This window comes from Monodelphis domestica, chromosome 1 (assembly GCF_027887165.1).
Source record: "Monodelphis domestica isolate mMonDom1 chromosome 1, mMonDom1.pri, whole genome shotgun sequence".
NCBI lineage: Eukaryota > Metazoa > Chordata > Mammalia > Didelphimorphia > Didelphidae > Monodelphis > Monodelphis domestica.
The window spans coordinates 202,451,684-202,471,668 of NC_077227.1; the positions used below are offsets into that span (position 1 = coordinate 202,451,684).

General features: G+C 45.1%; 1 protein-coding gene across 5 annotated transcripts in view; it reads left to right on the forward strand.

Annotated features, from left to right (window-relative positions):
• PAK6 (p21 (RAC1) activated kinase 6) overlaps nucleotides 1-19,985 on the forward strand; it is a 101,193-nt gene that overhangs the window by 26,483 nt on the left and 54,725 nt on the right. For 2 of the 5 annotated variants that reach the window (XM_056810259.1, XM_056810261.1), the window contains one exon: nucleotides 14,195-14,349. The gene's annotated coding sequence lies outside the window, so the exon portion shown is untranslated. Of the gene's footprint in view, nucleotides 1-11,830; nucleotides 13,075-14,194; nucleotides 14,350-19,985 lie in introns of those variants that run through there. The other 3 variants (XM_056810260.1, XM_056810262.1, XM_056810263.1) reach the window with 3 other exon arrangements.

The following is a 19,985-nucleotide window of genomic DNA, read 5'->3' on the forward strand; positions in this document are numbered from 1 at the left end:
GAAATCTTAGAGATCATAGGGTAATAATATAAATAACTAAATAAAATTTTAATAAGTTACAGAACCAAGACTAGAGCCCAGATTCTCTGACTCCTGGAATAAATGGTCCTTCCACAACTTTCCTGGGCAGCTCAGAACTTCCATTCCATTCCCTACTCAAGGGCTTGGGACAGTTGAGAAACCCTTGCCAGGAGGAGGATCTATTTCTTGTTGAGAAGAGTTGTCTCTTGGGACATCCAGTCCTCTTACCATGGGCTATTTATACCAGCTGCCTGAAGAGGGAAAAGCACAAAGATGAGATGTGTCAGCCCCAACCAGCCAGGGCCAACAGACACAGGGAAGAAAAGACTCCCGGGAGACATTGATCACAAGAAGAGATCCCTAAAACCTCTGGCCACCATACATGTGGATGGAATTGGGCTGTGTCCATACCCCATGGCTGTCAAGTCTTTGATACAAGATGATATCTCCTTGAGGTAGAGTTCTGTTGTGTGCAAGACCAGCCCTACCGTCTACCAAATGGTCCAATGGATAGAGCATTGGACTTGGAATCAAAAAGACTTATCCTCCCGAGTTCCAATCTAGCCTCAGACACTTCCTAGCTGTGTGACCCTGGGCAAGTCACTTCACCCCGTTTGCCTCAGTTTCCTAATTTGTAAAATAAGCCAGAGGCAGAAATGGTAAACCACTCTAGGATCTTTGTCAAGAAAACCTCAAATGGTAAGTGAGATATGAATGAACTACAATAAACTCCACTTTCTGGGAGGGAGGCCAGCTAGGCTAAGGACCTCAATTGGATGACATCAGCCCCTGTCCTAAACACCCAAAGGAACAAGTGCATGACCCTGCCAGTTAACTGAGCTGTGGCTCCACGGCTCTTCATGTTGCCTCCCTACTCAGTAAATTCCAGTGGCTCCCTATTACCTCCAAAATCAAATTTTAAAAAACCCTTTGGTTGGCATTAGAGCTTTTCATGGCCTGGCCACTTTCCCACCTTCCCAGGGTTCTAATATTTTACTCTCATCCACACACACTATGATCCACCAACATTGGCCTACTGCTCACTTCTTTTTTTACTTTAAGACTTTTTAAAAAGTGTAGATTGCAGATGTGTGACATTTAAGAAACTATTTTTCTTCATAAAGTATATTTAAATATAATTGAATATCTATATACTTATATATAATAACTAAAATATATACAAAATAACAATATATATTATGAAATATATATATATTTAACATATTTAAATAAATATATTTAAAAGAGCTTCTTGAAAAAAAAGACCACGGCCTCATTCCCAGGCTTCTAAGTCAAAAGCACAATTTACCAAATAAGTCTCATAGCCTTGAATATGGAAAGCCAGTTTACCTTTTACCTTCTAGCTCTTCTTTGCATTGGACACTCCATCTTCTAACTGGCTGCTCCTCTCCACCTCCTGGCTACTTTCAGAGCTCAGCCTAAATTCCGGCCTCTGCAAGAGGATTCTCACTGATATATGTCTTCCATATCTCTCTTCTATGTATGCAGTTTTTTGCACATTATTTTCTCCAATAAGATCTTTGAGGACACAGATCCTATTTTTGCCTTTCTTGTTATATCCAGTGATTGGCATAGTCCCTGGAAGGTAGTAAATGCTTTAAAAATGCTTGTGGACAGGGGCAGCTAGGGAGCTCAGTGGATAGAGCATCAGGACTGGAGGCAAGAGGTCCTGGGTTCAAATCTGGCCTCAGACACTTCCTAGCTGTGTGGCCCTGGTCAAGTCACTTAACCTCCACTGCCTAGCCCTTATAGTATTGATTCTAAGACAGAAGGTGAGGATCTTAAAAAGAAAAATTGTTGCTTATTGACTCAGTGACTGATGGTCCCTTAAATCCTAGGGAATAATCCCACTTCTGAAGACCTGCAGAGACTTTCAAGGAAAGGGGAGGGAAGGCCCTAGACAGGGGGTGGTTTCTTATTATTAGTTCTTTACTTAGCAACGTCTGCCAGGCATCTAAATCATAGGCAGAATGGCTTTGAGGATGGGCTACCACGAGCAGGGGCTCCAGAGACATTGGAAGGAGAAGATATTAAGTGAATTCATCATAGCTTTGAAATGAGAGTCATTAGCGCAGGCAGACCTTTCTGGTTTCCCAGCCCTTCTCAGGGCGAGTTCATCTACTGTTCCCTTTGGGGAAGGGTGCAAGATATCTTCCCTTATGGTAGCTCTGGAACTCTGAGGCATGAGGAGCGGTCCAGAATTTAAGTGGCTTCAGTACACTGGCCAGCTCTTTTGTTGTTTTAAGCCCTGACCTTCCATCTTAGAATCAATGCCCTGGCTCGAAGGAAGAAAAGTGGCAAGGGCTAGGCAATGGGAGTTAAGTGACTTGTCCAGGGTCACACCGCTAGGAATGGTCTGAAGTCACATTGAACCCAGGACCTCTTGTCTCTAGGCCTGGTTCTCAGTCTTCTGAAACTCCAAGGCGGTGGGGTAGCAAGGGAGCACAGTGGATAGAGCACCAGGTCTGGAGTTGGGAGGAGTTGCCTAGCCCTTACTGCTCTTCTGACTTTGAATAGATAGATACGAACTCAATCAAATGTAAGGTTTTTAAAAAGGTAAGGAAGAGTTTAAAAAAAGAGGTAAGAATAAAAAAAAATCTCGGGCCAGTGGGCTTTTCTGCTGTCCCATTTGAGAGAACTGAAGCCAGGCAAAGGTCTAGGTCTCCCCTGGCATCCGTAAGAGGAAAAGTGGGATTTCTGGGTTTGAGTCTTTTCCTGGGCTTTACTCTAAATAGGCAGCAGACTTCCTCCAGGCACTGGGGGAGGGGGGGGGAAGGGGGGAGATCCAGGCTGAGACAGCCATAGAGGCATAGTTTTGAAGTACAGAAAGACAGGAACAAGCCTAGGGGTGGAAACCACTTATTAGTCTTGTGCCCTCAGGAAAGCTTCCTTGAGCCTCAGGCTTCTCAGCTGTAAAATGGGGATAATGATGCTGATACTAGTTGCCCAAAGAGTTTGTCAAGAAGAAAGTGTCTGGTAAACCCATACAGCCACACGCAAATGCAAACTGGTTTTTGTTGTTGTTGTTGGTTTTTTTTTTAGTAATTCTTTTTTAGAAATTCTAAAACAGAAGAATGGGAAGGACTAGATAAGTAGGGTTAAGTGACTTGACTAGAGTGACCCCATTGGAAGTATCTACAATCCAATTTGAACTCAGGTCCTACTGGCTCTATCCATTATGCTACTTGACTACCCCATGCAAACTGATTCTTGAAGCATTGGAGTGTGCAGGGAGAGGGAAGAGTCTTTTCTTCTTTGCACCATTGAGGAAACTGTGGTTGAGAGAAGTACTAAAAATTTGTAGCAATCCCATAGCAAGTCCTCGTGAAGGTCCAAGTCTCTGACTCTCATGACTGGCTCTTTCATCTATGGGAATCCCAAAGGACTTTGGATGTCAGATGGAAGTCCCTCTTCCTCCCAACCCTCCCATGGTACCATTGCAATAAATGACAGCATCTAAATTGTAGGCAGAATGACTTTCAGGATGGACCACCATGAGCAGGAGAAGATATTAAGTGAATTCATCATAGCTTTGAAATGAGAGTTGTTAGCATCTAAACCATTGAAATCTGGCTATTTTAATGTTTCTCCCATTGATGATCTCTAGTAAAATATGTGAACTGAGCAGGAGTGGTGCACTGACTAGTTGGGAGAAGCAGAAGCCAATGGGAAGACCATGTTGGACTCTTCATGGCCCCATGGACCATAGCTATTGATGAAGTTTCTTGGCAAAGATTCTGGAGGGTTTTGCCATTTCCTTCTGCTTTTATTAGACAATCAGAGGTTAAGTGATCTGCCCAGGGTCACACAGCTAGGAAGTATCTGAGGTCACATTTGAACTCAGATCTTCTTGCTCTTGGGCTTTATTGGTAACATAGAGAAATGCTGATGATTTCTGTGGGGTTTTTTTTTTATATTCTTCAACTTTGCTCAAGTTGTAGATTGTTTCAATTAGTTTTTTTGGTGGATTCTCTAGGCATACCATCAAATCATCTCCAAAGAACAATTGTTTTATTTCCTCATTGCCTAGTCTAATTCTTTCAGTTCTTCTCTTATTGTGATAGCCAGCATTTCTAGTACAGTATTGAATAATAGTGGTGATCACAGGGGATCTTTGCTTTACCCCTGATCTTATTGGGAGAGCTTCTAGCTTATCCCTTTACAGATAATGTTTGCTGATGGTTTTAGATGCTGTTCATCATTTTGAGGAATATTCCACTGAACTCAGGTCTTATTGATTCTATGTCTCAGCATTCCATCCATCAAGCCTCTTAGCTGACTCTTAGGCACACATAGGTTAAGCGACTTGCCCAAAGTCACACAGCTAGGAGGTATCTAAGGCTGGATTTCATCTCAGATCTTCCTGCCTCCAGGCCCAGTGCTCTGACTTCTGGGTCATGGCTGCCTTTCACCTGGGTTTAAATCCTTCTGATGACACTGACTACCTCTTCATGATTGGGCAAATCACTTCACTTCCTTATGACTTAGTTCCCTTATCTGTAAGATGAGAGGATTGGATTAGATGCCTCTAAGATTGGTTCTAGACCTGGATCAATGACTCTCCTGAAGGAGAGAAGAGAACACCTGAAACATAAAGGGGGCTATGTGAAGAGGAGCTTCTTGCTTCTAAGAACGAGCTCTCTTTGTTACTTTGGGGCTGCAAGGCAAGGCAAGGCAAGGCAAGGCAAGTGTTCCTGAAGCTGGCCTTCTTCCCCTTGTGCCTCAGGGGAAAGGCAGCCATCCCAGCCTTCAGATGGTACATGGACTGGCAGGCAGTGCAGCAGCCAGGCTTCAGGGCTTGGCTGGGTATGTTGTTTGTGTGCAATAGACAGTCTGTTGAGAGGATTTCAGGCATGGCATGGGCTCCTGGTTGGGTAAATCCAGCACCATCTGCAAACCACAAGAACCAGGAGCAAACAGCTCCTCCCTTTAGGAAGAAGATCCCATTTTCCCACCTCACCTCCTATACTGCACGGATGTCTTTTTAAAACTCTGATCTTCTACTTTAGAATCAATACTAAGTATTGGTTCCAGGGCAAAGACCTATAAGGGCTGGGCATGTGGGTTAAGTGACTTGCCCAGGGTCACACAGCTAGGAAGTGTCTGAGGCCATTTGAACCCAGGATCTTCCATCTCTCGGCCTGGCTTTCAATCCACTGAGTCACCTAGCACTCTCTCTCTCTCTCTCTCTCTCTCTCTCTCTCTCTCTCTCTCTCTCTCTCTCCCTCTCTCCCTCTCTCTGTATCTCCCTTCCCTCCTCCTTCTCTTTCTGTCTCTCTCCCCCTCCTCTCTTTTTTTCTTTTTCTTAATTAGTTAATTGATTAATTTAGTTGTTCAGTTATCACTGTGACTCCATTTGGAGTTTTCTGGGCAAGGTTATTAGAGTGGTTTATTGTTTCCTTGTCTAGCTCATTTCACAGGAAATGAAATTGAGGCAAACAAGGTTAAATGACGTGTCCAGGGTCACATGGCTTAGAAGTATCTAAGGTCCAATTTGATCCCAGGACTTTCTGTCTCTAGACCTGGCTCTCTATCCACTGAGTCACCTAGCTGCTCCTACTCCCAAGATCTTTAATAAATGAGTGTATGTGGGTGTGTATGTGTGTGGTTGAGAAGGGGGTCCTGCCCCAATTCCTGCTGTGGATCATTGATCTAGAGCAAGGGTTTTTAGTCTTGGACCCTTTTGGCCATCTGGTGAAGTTCAGGGACCCTTTCTCTGAATGTTTTTAATAAAATGTGTAGAATGACAAAGAAAACCAATTATATGAAATATATAATTTTTTTTATACAAGGACATGGACCTCCCCCCTCCCAAATCTGGCCACAAACCCCTCAGAGGTTCTACTGAAATTTTTAAGGAGTTGTCCATCAACTTGAGAATGACTGAACAAGTAGTGGTATATGATTGTGATGGAATATTATTGTTAGTAGAAATGGCAAACAGGATAATTTCAGAAAAATTTGGAAAGACATACATGGGGGCAGTTGGGTGACTCAGTGGATTGAAAGCCTAGCCTGAAAACTGGAGGTCCTGGGTTCAAATCTACCTGCAGACACTTCCTAGTTGTGTGACCCTGGACAAGTCACTTAAACCTCATTGCCTAGCCCTTACCACCCATCTGCCAAATACACAGTATTGATTCTAAGATGGAAGTAAGGGTTAGGAAAAAAACAACTTACATGAACTGATACAAAGTGAAATGAGCAGAACCAGAAGAACATTGTACACAGTGAGAGGAATATTTTTTGATGAACAGCCATGAATGACCTAGTTCTTCTCAGCAATGCAGTGATCCGAGCCAATCCCAGAGACTCATGAGAAAAATGCCATCTGCCCCCTGAGAAAGAACTGATGGAGTCTGATTGCAGGCAGAAACATACTATATTTATATTTCACTTTCTATGTCTTCCTTTTCTTAAAATTTGATGTCTCTTCTACAAAATGACTAATGTGGAAAAATGTTTTATGTGACTGCATATGTAAAATCTATATTAGATTGCTTACTGTCTGGGGGGGGGAAGGGAGAGAATTTGAAACTCAAAGCTCTACAAAGTGAACATTTTTTTAAAAGTACATGTAAATGGGGGAGGGATAAAATAGTATTAAAAAAAAAGAAGCCCAGTTCTAGAGACCAACAGATGACATATTGGTATAGCCTGAGTCTTGGCTTCAGAAAAACCTGAGTTTGAACCCCCTCTTAGACATTAATTGTGTGACCTTGGACAAGTCATTTAGCCATTTTCTGTTTTAATTTCCTCATCTGTAAAACAGAGATTATAAATAGCATCTATATTCCAGAGCTGTTTTAAGAATAAAATGAGATTACATATAGTTGGTGAGATGCACACATATTTATATGTATAAAAGTACCTTGTTCAATCATGTACAATCCTTCATGACCCTATTGGAGGTCTTCTTGGCAAAGACATTAGAATGGTTCTCCATTTCCTTCCGTGATTTATTTGACAGATGAGGAAATTGAGGCAAACAGGGTTAAGTGACTTGCCCAGGGGCACATAACTAGTAAGTGTCAGGCTGGATTTGAATTTATGATCACAGCCTAGCTGCCTCCTTGCAAACTGTAAAGTGCTACATAAATATTAGCATATGTTAATCATCAGTTTATGATTATGATTATTATAGCTAGTAGAGGAGACCACAGGGGCTAATGTGTCCAACCCTTCATTTTATAAATGAGGAACGAAGGATGGCTAAATTGGGCTCCTTCCCACCCCCTGTTCCCAGCGAGGTTAGGTTAGGACGACCTTTAGACCAGGAGGCTACCCAGGAAGCCTTGGCCCCCATGTGACAAACTGAAGGTGACCCTAGAGGAGAGGCTCCCTTGGGTCCTCTCCCCGGGCCCCCACCCCTCCGCCCCTCCTGCTTCTCCCCAGGTCTCCGGCTAACCCCACCGGGCACAGCAGGTGAAGGTGTCAGAGTTCCTGCATCCGTTTTCCAGCCACTTTGCCCAAACGTGTAGAGGAAATCATAATGTGTTTGTATTTCTAACCACAAGTAGATCTCTATCTTTCCTGGTTGGCCCTCTGCTGTTCTCTGATCTCGCTGTTGGCTCTCTGGATGTTGCAATAGGTCCAAACGGCTCTGGTCTTCTCTGACAGAGAATGCCGGGAAGGGTTTGTCCTTTCTGCCACACCTATCATGGTGTCCCGAGCTGGTTTCAGGCAATTTCCCTGGCTGTCGGGGCTCGGGGGACATCCTCCGCGGAGAAACGTTTATTTCCTGGCGTCCCAATGTAGCTGGAAGGGACTTGAGAAGCCGTCGAATCCTCTCTTCTCGTTTTTACAGCTGAGGAAACTGAAGTACGGTTAGGTACCTGGCGCGTGATTTCTGTGCCCCGAGCCACTCCGTGGTGGTGAAACGATGATTCCAGAGCCCAGACACCTCCTCGAACCTCAAGGCGCTTCAGTGGCCGGAGTAGCTCTTCCGGCGCCAAGCCGAATTCCCGGGGCTCATGGGTTGCAGGTTCGAAACCAGGGCATGCTGACTGAGACCCATGAGTCTGAGGGACCCCGCTGATGCCTGGCCCTCTCCATTTTGACTCAAGCTAAAGAGCGGTACCAGTGGCTGGACTGGCCATGGGAGAAGAGTAACACCATCCCACCCTACCCCACCCCACCCCACCCAACCGCATTCTTGCCTTTATTTCGCCTGTAGAGCAGAGCAGATGGGGTACTGAACTGTGAAGGCTTGGGTTCAAGCCTAGCCGCAGACATTTCCCAGCTGGGTGCCCGTAGACACATTTCACTTTTTGGCATTTCTGTTTTCTCTCTTGTAATATGAACAGGCCATTGTTGGTGGCCTCTTCCAGATCCAAATTTGTCCTCTTCTGCTGGGGAGCACCAATATTCTCTGATTGCTTCAGTGAGGAGAAGCATAACCCAGTAGTTTCAAATGTTGAACCATTTATTGTTAGAGACTCTCAACACTGGAAATTGCCCTAGAGGTCACAGGATCATTGACATAGGGCTAGAAGGGATCTAGGGCAACTCCTTTATTTTATGGATGAAGAAACTGAGGCCCAGAAAAGACTTATGCAAACCACACAGGTAGGATTTGAACTTGGGACCCAGAGTTTAAGTTAAGTTTGTTTGTTTTTAAACCCTTACCTTCCATCCCCGAGTCAATACTGTGATTTGGCTCCAAGGCAGAATAGTGGTAAGGGCTAGGCAATGGGGGGTCAAGTGACTTGCCCAGGGTCACACAGCTAGGAAGCACATGAGAGCAGATTGGAATCCAGAGTCTCCCATTTCTAGGCCTGCCTCTCCATCCATTGTGCCACCTAGCTGCCTGCTAAATTAATTTTTTCCACTCTACCACACTGTCTTGGGTCATTTAATAGCTATAATGATGATAATGATAATAATGGCTAACATTTATATAACACTTACTATGTGCCAAGCTAAATGCCTTGAAATTATTATTTCATATGCTCCTCACAACAGTGCTAGGAAGTAGATGCTAAGATTATCTCATTTTATTTTATTTATTTATTTTTGTTTGCTTTTTCATCCTCATTTTACATAGGTGGGAAACTGGGGCAGATGGCATTTAAGTGACTTGCCCAGGGTCACACAGCTACTAGGAGGCTGGATGCCCCCCCCCAAGTATCTTGGTTTTTTCCAATTATATGTAAAAAAAGTTTTTAACATTCATTTTTAAAATTTTCAAGTTCCAAAATCTCTCCCTGCCTTTCTGCCTTTCTATCCTCCTCCCTCATTGAGAAGGTAAAGCAATTTGATATAGGATATACCTGTGTAGTCATGCACAACACATTTCTATATTAGTCATGACATGAAAGGAAACATAGACCAAAAAAATAAAACAAGAAAAATGAAGAAAGTAAGAAAAAGTGTGCTTCAATCTGCATTCAGATTTCAGCAGTTCTTTCTCTGGAGGCAGATAGCATTTTTCATCTTGAATTGAGGCTGCATTTGAACTCAGGTCTTTCTGACTCCAAGACCAGTGCTCTAGTCATGGTACCTCTTGGATGTCTTCTCATGTAAGGATTGATTGAAGAAAAAACAACTGGGGATACTTAACACAAAGAAGAAAAGACCCAGGGAAACATGTGATTTCATATGGCTATAGGTCTTAAAGGCATGGTAGGGGCAGCTAGGTGGTGAAGTAGATAAGAGTGCTGGACCTGGAGTCAGGAAGACTCTACTTCCTGAGTTCAAATCCAGCCTCAGACACTTACTAGCTGTGTGACCCTGAGTAAGTTACTTAATCCTGTTTATCTCAGTTTTCTTAGCTGTCAAATGAGCTAGAGAAAAAAAAAAAGGCAAACCACTCCAGTATTTTTGCCAAGAAAACCCCAAATGAGGGGCAGCTGGGTGGTTCAGTGGACTGAGAGCCAGGCCTAGAGATGGGAGGTCCTGGGTTCAAATGTGACCTCAGATACTTCCTAGCTATATGACCCTGGGCAAGTTACTTAACCCCAACTACCTAGCCCTTACCACTCTTTTGCCTTGGAACCAATACTTACTATCAGTTTAAAGTCGTAAGGCAGGGGTTTTTGAAAGAAAGAAGATTCTAGGTTCAAATGTGGCCTCAGATACTTCCTAGTTGTGTGACCCTGGACAAGTAGCTTAACTCTGTTTGCCTCAGTTTCCCCATTTGTAAAATGAGCCAGAGAAGGAAATGACAAACCACTCCAGTACCTCTGCCAAGAAAATCCCAAATGAGGTCATGAAGACACAACTGCAAAATGATTCAACAATAACAAAGGAGTGAGGTTATGTGTGCCTAGAGCAGGGTGATGGCACTGTTGGAGAAGAGAAGGGGCATATGTTAGTGATCTTACAAAGTAGAATGGCTAGTCCCTGGCACCTGATTGGATAGAGAGCAGAGAGTGAAGGGAAGGGACTTGCCCACAGCTATAGAGTCCTGAATGAAAGAAGTCAAACTCTGGCTTTGGAGACTTTGAGTGTTGACTCTGCAGCAAATCGCTGCTGTTTCAGTCAGACATCAGAGCAGACTGGATGGAGAATTTGCTTCTTTACAACCCGCTCCATCCATCTGGCCTCAGACCATGCTTCTTAGCCCATGAAAACTTCCATTAGGAGGCCAGGACCTATTTAGCTTCAAAGACAGAAGTGAGACAGTTCCTATCCTCAAGAAGCTTACCTTCTAAGAGGAGGGGAATATAGGTGCCATGGAATTCAGGGAAGCCAAGTGCCACAGTGGATAAAGCATCAGGCTTAGATCCAGGAAGACTTCTCTTCATGAGTTCAAGTCTAGCCTCAAATGCTTACTACTTGTGAGACCTTGGGCAAGTCATTTAACTCAGCCTCAGTTTCCTCATCTGTTAAATGATTGAAGAAGGAAGTGACAGACCACTCCAGTATGCTTACCAAGAAAACCCTAAATGATGTCCCAGAGTCAGACACAACAATAACGGGCCATCAAAGGGATTTTTTATTTGCCCTGGGGAGCCCAAGGATTGGGAATAGAGCCACAGGGGAATAGATTGGCACACCCTGCCCAGATGGGCTACAATTTGGCTACAGTTCTGAGAGGAAGAATAAAAAGTGAAAGCCAAGTGGAAGGGCTCTCAGGGTACAGAGCAGATAGACAGCCCAAAGTTTGAACTAGTAGGCCCTGAAGTAGGTGGGGCTATATGGGACTGGACACCTGGTCTGCCCTCTCTTGGGACTGAGATTCAATGAGTTCAGTCACGGAATCTGCTCAGCCCAAGGGTAGAGAGCCAAAGCTAAGACAATCAACTGTATCAGTGGAAGGGTCTCTGGAGGGCTGGGTCAGAAGACTGCTTTTCCTGGAACAAACAAGGGAGGCCCCAAAGCCAGGAGACACACAGACCTTCAAAAATGCTTGAACATCCAACCCTTCATTCATTCATTGCCAAAGACTTTAACTTTTAACCCTAACTTCAACCTATTCATATTGCCCAAGGCAGGAAGAGAGAGAGAGAGAGAGAGAGAGAGAGAGAGAGAGAGAGAGAGAGAGAGAGAGAGAGAGAGAGAGAGACAGACAGAGAGACAGAGACAGAGAGACAGAGAGACAGAGACAGAGAGACAGAGACAGAGACAGAGACAGAGAGAGACAGAGAGACAGAGAGAGAGACAGAGAGAGAGAGACAGAGAGACAGAGAGAGACAGAGAGAGAGAGAGACACAGAGAGAGAGAGACAGAGACAGAGAAAGACAGAGAGAGAGAGAGAGACAGCGAGAGAGAGACAGACAGAGAGAGAGACAGAGAGAGACAGACAGAGACAGAGAGAGACAGAGAGAGAGAGACAGACAGACAGAGAGAGAAGGACAGAGAGAGAGAGAGAGAGAGAGAGAGAGAGAGAGAGAGAGAGAGAGAGAGGTGGTAAGCCAGTAAACCCAGGTAGGCATACATCAAACAACTCAATTAAGGTGGGAAGAAATTCCACAGGCAGCACCATGAAATTCCATCCTCATTTTTGGTTCCAGACCAAGGACTTCCACTCCCTTCCCTGCGGGAGTACACCCTTCTGGAGATTGAGAATTGGTACAGGAAGAAAATTACATTCCTGGAGCGCTGGAGCCTGGCATCAGGTGCCAGATTCTAGAATTCCACCCCCTTTTTAAACTCATGAAGCAGTTTCCAAGAGGGATTGGAGCTGGAGCTTTTTTTTTTTACCTTACCTTCCATCTTAGACTCAATACTGTGTATTGGTTTCAAGGCAGAGGAGTGGTTAGGGCTGGGGGTTAAGTGACTTGCCCAGGGTTACACAATTAGGAAGTGTTTGAGGCCACATTTGAATCCAGGACCTCCCATCTCCAGGCCTGCTCTGAAAAGCTTTTGAAATTGTTTTCCCATCTGTACCAGAAATGCTGATCTTTGCCATATAATCAGCAAGACATGTCCAGATGGGAAGAGAGCGACCCAGATTGCAAGGGGATGTGTGCGCGCATGCGCGTGCTCGTTTTAAACTCCCCGTTGACTTTCTGGTAGCGGTAGATGGACCTCGCTGGACTCACCCGGATCCGGGGTTGAAGGAACCAAGCTGAGTCACGTGCTGTGAGCCTCTGCAATGTAAATGAATGAGTTAATCACCACACAGTCAGTGAGGGGGCAGATCACTAGAGCCCGGCAGCTCTCTCTGCAAGGCCCAGTTCCTGCCGCCCGGAAGGGCTGGGCATCTGCTGCCAAAGGGGTGACAGCGGAACCGGGCGGCGTGGCCGGATTCCTCGTTGGCTGCTGCGGAGGGAAGAGAACAAGTCCATCTCGGGTGCGAGCCCCGGCTTGGGGATGCGCGGCCAGATGAAAGCCGCTGGGCGGAGACACGTCTCCCCCAATGGCTGGTGGCACCCAGGTGAGGGGGGCGGAGGGTGGCCTCCTTCTTTCGGCCTTCCCGCTCCCCAGGGAGCGGGCCAGGAAGAAGAGAAGTCCAGCCCGAGTTGGGTCCGCCTGCCGGCTCCCTCCGTGGCTCTTCTCTGGTTAAGTGCTCGGAGTCTGGCTCTCACCTGCTGCCACACCCAGAGATCAGACCTGAGCCAGGTGAAGCCAGCACACTACAAACACGTAAGCCCGGGGTCTCTGCCTCCTTCCTGCTCCTTTCTTCCCCCCCTCCCCAGTCATTGCACCGCCTCCCCCCCCATTCCTACCCCCTCCCGTCGCCACGAGCCAGGCTCCCGCCTCTCCCAAGTTTCTCGGGGACTCAGCACATCTCGGCAGGTGGGGTTCCTCCCTTCCCCTTTCCCAGGTCCTATCCCGGTTCTGGAGGGAGATGGGGGCTGGGGGAGGTCGAAATCCCCTTATTTCGCGTGTCCTTCTTTCCCTGTTTGTAACTGACAAGTCTGCCGGATCTCTCCGGCTGGGGACTGGATTCTGAATCCACTCTGGCCACTGCTCCTTGGCTGAGGTCCTTTTGTCCCGAGCGGGCGTGCAGAAGGTGGGGCGTGGGGGACGAGGTTGGGGTGGAGAGGCTCCCTCTGATTATACCAAGTGGAGGAAAAAGGAAGTTGGGAAGGTGTGCTCCGAAATCTCCCTGAAGGCAGTCTTGAAACTAGAAATCGGATTCTTTCCAGAATGGAGATTTTTTTCCATTTTTTTTTCTTTTGCTCCAAGTTTGACAGGGGTTACCGTTTGGTCTTTCCGCGCCCTCCAGGTTGGGCCTTTTCAAGGGTTCTAGGCCGCTGTCCTTGCCTTTGAGTAGTCTAGGTGGTAGGGATGTTCTGCTGTAGGGAGTAACTATGACTATCCAGGAGGTGGCCGAGAAGGAATGATTGATGAAAATATATTGGAATTTAACGCAGAGGTAAAAACTATTCCCTTCCTTGTCGCCAAGAGAACAGCTTCCAGGTTGTGATGGTAGCTTCAGGTCTAGAAGAGCCCACGGAGCAGAGGAGGCACTGCACTGGCTCTGGAGTCAGGGGACCTGCCTGGGTTCAAGTCCTGTCCCTGACTCTTCCTCTCTCTATGACCTTGGACAGGTCACTTCAAGTCTCTGGGCTGGAGTTTCCTCATCTGCCAAATGAGACCTCCGTCTTTGCTGCCAACATGAACCCCGCCCCCTACCCTTTCCACCAGAGCTGAGACCTGGCAGGGGAAGTTTGGCACATCCTCGAAGCTGCCCAGTGACACACTCTTAAAAAGACATTTGCTTTATGGATCACTTTTTTTTTTTCCTGATCTGTTTCAGCTAACAGAAGCACCTGGATCTGTTCCTTAATTCACTGACTAAGATCCTGTGGTTGAGGCATCTCCCCTTATGGTTCCCCCATCTTTGGAAGTTCTGTCCACAGTGGAGTGAAGAGATCAAGGAAAAGAAGAAAAGAGGGGGAAATCCGGGACGTGGTGAGTACTTGGGTACCTATAGGACACTGGGGTGGGGGTGGGGGCATTCTCTCCAGGAAACATCCGAAGGAGGAGCTCCCTTCCCCAGACTGGGAGATCTCTGGGATTCTTTCTTGCCTTGATAGATTGTCCATTGTCTCCAGAGCCTGGTGCTGGGGGATGGGGTGGGGGAGAAAAGTCATCTCTTAAAAAAAGGTCTCACTTCTTGATCACGGAGGGGCATTCGTTTGCTATCACATTCCTTCATCCAGCTCAGTCCCATGAATGTTCTCTTCTCCTCCCTCCCCACTCCCATTGCACACTCCCTGCAAGGGCTACGGCCGCTTCTTAGTTCTGACTTCCATCCCTGGGGGGAAGCCATGCCACCCAGGTTCCATCTCTGAGTTCATCGGTTGGGAAATGAAATTGGGAACCTGGCTTCTGCTAACTCAAAGCCCAGAAGGAAGCAGGAAACATTGTCCGGGAGGTACTTGGATGAATGGTGCCTGGAAGGCTGAGCTCTACTCTTCAGCAAACTGATACTCTGGCTGCTTAATCCCAGCCAAGCTGATTAATCCTGTCAAATCCCTTTTATCAAGCCCTTCTCACAGGAAGGTAGCAAACCCCCTAGAATGCCAAATGTGATGGGAATCCCGTACCTTGGAGTAGAGATCGGGACAGCTGCTGGGGGGATTTTGTTCATATTCTTGCTCAAAACATACTTGGCTTCTTTTATGATTTTTTTTTTTTGGTTTGGATTTTTTCCCCTTTTATCTTCACTTCATCTCTCAGTTCCCCCATCTTTAAAATGGAGCGAAAGCCACTCAAAAATACACAGTCTGCCTCAATGATCTATTAAGGGGATTTTAAAGAGATATTATACTTCATTCATCCAAGAAGTCCATAAGCATTTATCATTTCATTTTGTACATACCAGGCATGGTGCTAAGGCAAAAAACAGACAAACAAACAGGTGAAACTTGAGCCTTGTAGAAAGCCAGGAAAGCCAGAAGTGGGCACCAGAAGGGAGAGAAGTCCAGGCATGGGGGTTCACCAATGAAAATGCATAAAACCTGGAGGTCGGTGTTGTGTTCGAGGGGTGACTAGAAGGCCAACATTGTTGGATCATAGAGAACATGGATGGCTAAAATGAGAGCTCAGGGCCAGGTTGTGAAGGGCTTAAAAACCCGTCACTCCGCTTAGCTGCCTTGCCTAGTTTCAGATTCACGGAATGAGATGCTTCCATTCAGGGTGCCCCTGGCAATCCTCCTACCTCCACTTTCCTGCCTCCATTTATATACTGTCTTCCCCTTTAGACTGTAAGCTCCTCAAGGGCAGGGACTATTTTGTTTTTATTTAACCTTTAACTCCTGGCTTAGCATTGGGTTCAAATATGACCTATATACTTCCTAGCTGTGTGACCCTGGGCAAGTCACTTGACCCCCATTGCCTAGCCCTTACCAATCTTCTGCCTTGGAGCCAATACATGGTATTAATTCTAAGACATAAAGTAAAGGTTAACTCCCCCCCCCCCCATACTAATTATCTGTTCCAAGGCAGAAGAGCCATAAGAGCTAGGCTATTAGAGTTAAGTGACTTGTCCAGGGTCACACAGTTAGAAAGTGTCTGAAGTCAGATTTGAACCCAGGAACTTTCATCTCCAAACCTGGTTCTATCCACTGAACCAATTGTCTTTTTATTAATTGTATCCTCAGCACCTAGCATAGTGCTTGACACACAGTGGGGACTTAATATTTATTGGGGGAGGTGGCATGGTCTAGGGGTAAGAGAGTTGGCTCTGGAGCCAGTTTGAACTCAATCCCACTCTTCTACTGTCTGCCACGTGGCCTTGAGCAAGCTTTTGACCTCCTGGGTGCTCTTAAAAAGAGAATAAATATAAAATTTTTTTTAAAAAGCCAAATAGAGCTTGTAATGAGGTTGTATATAAAGCACCATATAAATGTGAGCTATGATTATTATTTTCAGGAGAAAGTAGAAATAAATAATAATCATAGCTCACATTTATAGAGTGCTTTAAGGCTTGCAAAGTGCTTTAATATATTATTTCTTTTAAGCCCTTCAGCAATCCTGTGAGGCATTATTATCCCCACTTTGTTGATGAGGAAGGAGGCTCATTGAGGTTCGGTAATTTCTTCTGAGAACTACTAAATGCACTCAGAAGAATTAAAACCTAAGGCCGGGGGGCCGGGGGGGGGGGGGCAACTGGATAGCTCAGTGGATTTCGAGTCAGGCCTAGAGATGGGACCTAGGTTCAAATCTGGCCTCAGCCACTTCCCAGCTGTGTGACCCTGGGCAAGTCACTTAACCTCCATTTTCTAGCCTTAACCACTCTTCTGCCTTGGAACCAATACACAGTATTGATTCCAAGATGGAAGGTAAGGGTTTAAAAAAACAAAACAAAACAAAACAAAAAAAAAAACTAATATCCACTCTCTTGGGAAGACTAGAATTGAAAGTGATCTTAGACATAATTTAATGTAATTCCACTCATTTTAGAGGTGAAGAATATGATGCTCGTAATACAACAGTATTACATTTACACAGCTGTTCCCATTGTTGTAGTCATTGTTCAGTCATTTCAGTAATATCCAACTCTTTGTGACCCCATTTGAGGTTTTCTTAGCGAAAACACCAGAGTGGTTTGCCATTTCCTTCTTCAACTCATTTGACAGATGAAGAAACTGAGGCAAACAGGGTTAAGTGACTTGCTCAGGGTCACATAGCTGGGAAGTGTCTGAGGTTGGATTTGAACTCATGGAGATGCATATTCCTGACTCCAGGCTCAGCATTCCATGCATAAGGACTCCAGTGACTCAGTCATCATAGGTTTTGACTTTACGGACCCCTAGAGTGGTTAGATGCCATTCAGCCTAGGGGTAAAGGAGCAAGTGTTGGGAAAGAATGTCCATCAGGAGGTCTGGAAGCCTGATTTCTGGTTCTGGATCTGCCACTTGCCGGCAGTGTGACCTTGGGTACGTTACCTGAACTGTGTCTCAGTTTCGGCACCTGCAAAATGGAGGTAATATCACTAACCCTGACTGCTTGCTCAGGGGTTTGGGGTGAGGTGATCATGAAATGAGAACGTATAAGAGCTTCAAAAAGGAGTGTGTTATTCTAAAATATTAAATGTGTCATTAAAATCTTAACTTTGAGCACCCATATAACCAGCTAAACTTGCTTAATGACTATTTATATTAATAATGACAACAGCTAGATAGAGCCTCCTATGTGCCAGTGCTTTCTAATTAATCATCTCATTTGATTCTCACCAGAACCTGAGGTCAGTGCTACTATTACCCCCATTTTACAGAAGTGGAAATGGAGATAAACATAGGTTAAATGACTTGTCATACAGCTAGTGAGTGTCTGAGGTCAAATTTGAATTCAGATCTTTCTGACTTCAGGTGTAGCATTATATCTACTGTATTACCTAGTTGCCCATTTAAAATTATTTATTTTCCTTATATATATAAAATGTCATTATAATTTTATAACCATGGACTGCCAGGCCAGGTAAGGCTACAAATGGTAACTCCTTTCCCTCCTGTTGTTTTAAGGATTTTTGAGGGAGACAAAAGAGCCAGGTCTAGAGATCCTGGGTTCAAATTTGGATTCAGACACTTCCTAGCTGTGTGACCCTGGACAAGTAACTTTACCCTGGTTGCCTAGCCTTTACTGCTCTCCTGCCTTGGAAACAATACATTCTAAGACAGAAAGATATGATATATGTAAAGTGCTTCTCCATCTTTAAAGTACTTATTTAAACGTTACCTTTTATTATTATTACCAGAAGGATTTTTGTTGGTGGCTCCCAGCTCACCTAAGCAGTGGGAGTAGACGCAAATCAGCACCACGGTGAGGTGAAGGTTGCTATGGAGAGCTGAAGGGGGAAGAGAGGTCTGTAAGCCAGTGCCCGCTGCCCCCAAGGGTTCAAGTGCCATAAATGGATATGCAAGCCATTCAGACAAAAAGAGGAGAATGCTCTTATCTGGAGTCCCAGAAGCCTGTTCCTGGCCTTGGGTGGCAGGGGAGGGGTCTGAAGTGTTAGCCCTGGGTCAATATTGACCCCATTGTGCTAGTCCCAAATCTTGGCCTCCCAGAAGATATGTTGACATGACAGATTAAATGAGCCTTGTTATCTCTACTAAGGAATTCTCTAGACTTGAAATGACTTGAATGGGACAAAAATAGGATGCCCAGTAGTGGGAGTTTCTCCTTGTCTTCCTGGTGGAAAAGAAAAATCTTAGGAGCAATTTTTCTGAGCCAAACTGACGTTTATTATTAGATTTCTAAAACTCAGCGGTCAGGGTCTGAGAAGTGCCCAGGACAGTCTAAGAGCGTGTGGCTCCATTTGATGACTGGTCAGTGTACCTCATGCAAGAGTCAGATTACACACACTCCCTCCAAAAGGGATTGGGGATGGTCAGCTCAATATGTCTTCTCAGGGAAATAATCCCTCTGGAAGGTTTCTTTTTTTCCAGAGGGTCGGGTTGTTTCTTTATCTTCTTCTGGGGTAGATTACAGGCGCTGCTGGGGTGGGCAGGAAATGTGCCATATATAGTGAAAATGAAGTTGCTCAAGATTATTCTATGGTTTCAAAGCCAAAATTAGATACCACAGCCTTAAGAAGTCTGGCTAAATTCCAGGATGCTAAAGGCATGCGCAAACTGTCTTGGCAAAGGTATTTTATAAGGCACAAAGGGAATTTCTCTTAATATAATTATTGATGACCAATTCTCATGCACAGATATTTCAATCAATTAATAATGATGATTATTCATTACTATTAATTCTACTATGATTACACTTTATCATTATGATGCTGGGTATCTAATAGGACTATATGCCAAGAATATAAATCTTTTTTTTTAACCCTTGAAAAAGAATAATGAACTTATTAAGACTAAGGTATCTTTTATACTAGTGAACCAGCCAGAACAATCAGGGGCCCTCCCTTTCTTCCTTCCTTCCTTCCTTCCTTCCTTCCTTCCTTCCTTCCTTCCTTCCTTAAACCCTTACCTCCTGTCTTAGAATCTACAATATGAATTGGTTTCAGGGCAGAAGAGCAGTAAGGACTAGGCAATGAGGGTCAAGTGACTTGCCCAGGATCGTATAGCCAGGAAGTGTCTAAGGCCAGATTTGAACCCAGGACCTCCCAGCTTTAGGTCAGACTTTTCATCCACTGAGCCACCTGGCTACAAACCAACCCTTTCCTCTCCAGGCTACTTTCTTGCTACCTGTGTGAACTTGGGCTGTCACATCACTTTCCTGTAAGTTAACTCATCTTCAAAATGAAGGGGTTAAGACAGATGACTAGTAAGGTCCAAATCTATGATGCTATGACTTTCCTTGGTCTCCTGCTGTCCCAGCTAATCTCTAAGGCAGATATCTATCTACAGAGCAGACTTCACTCAGTCTACTCTAGTACAGTGGAAAGAGAGTTTGCCTTAGAGTTAGGGGGTCTAGCTTTGACTCCCACCTCTCTACCTTGGCCAAGTCATCAAACCTAGAGAGGCCTCAGTTTCCTCATCTTTAAGATGAGAGAGGAGATGACTCTGAGGCCCCTCCCAACTCTACCCTTCCTATGTTCTGATATAGCACTAGGATGATCTCTAGAACTCAACCAGGAAAAGTAA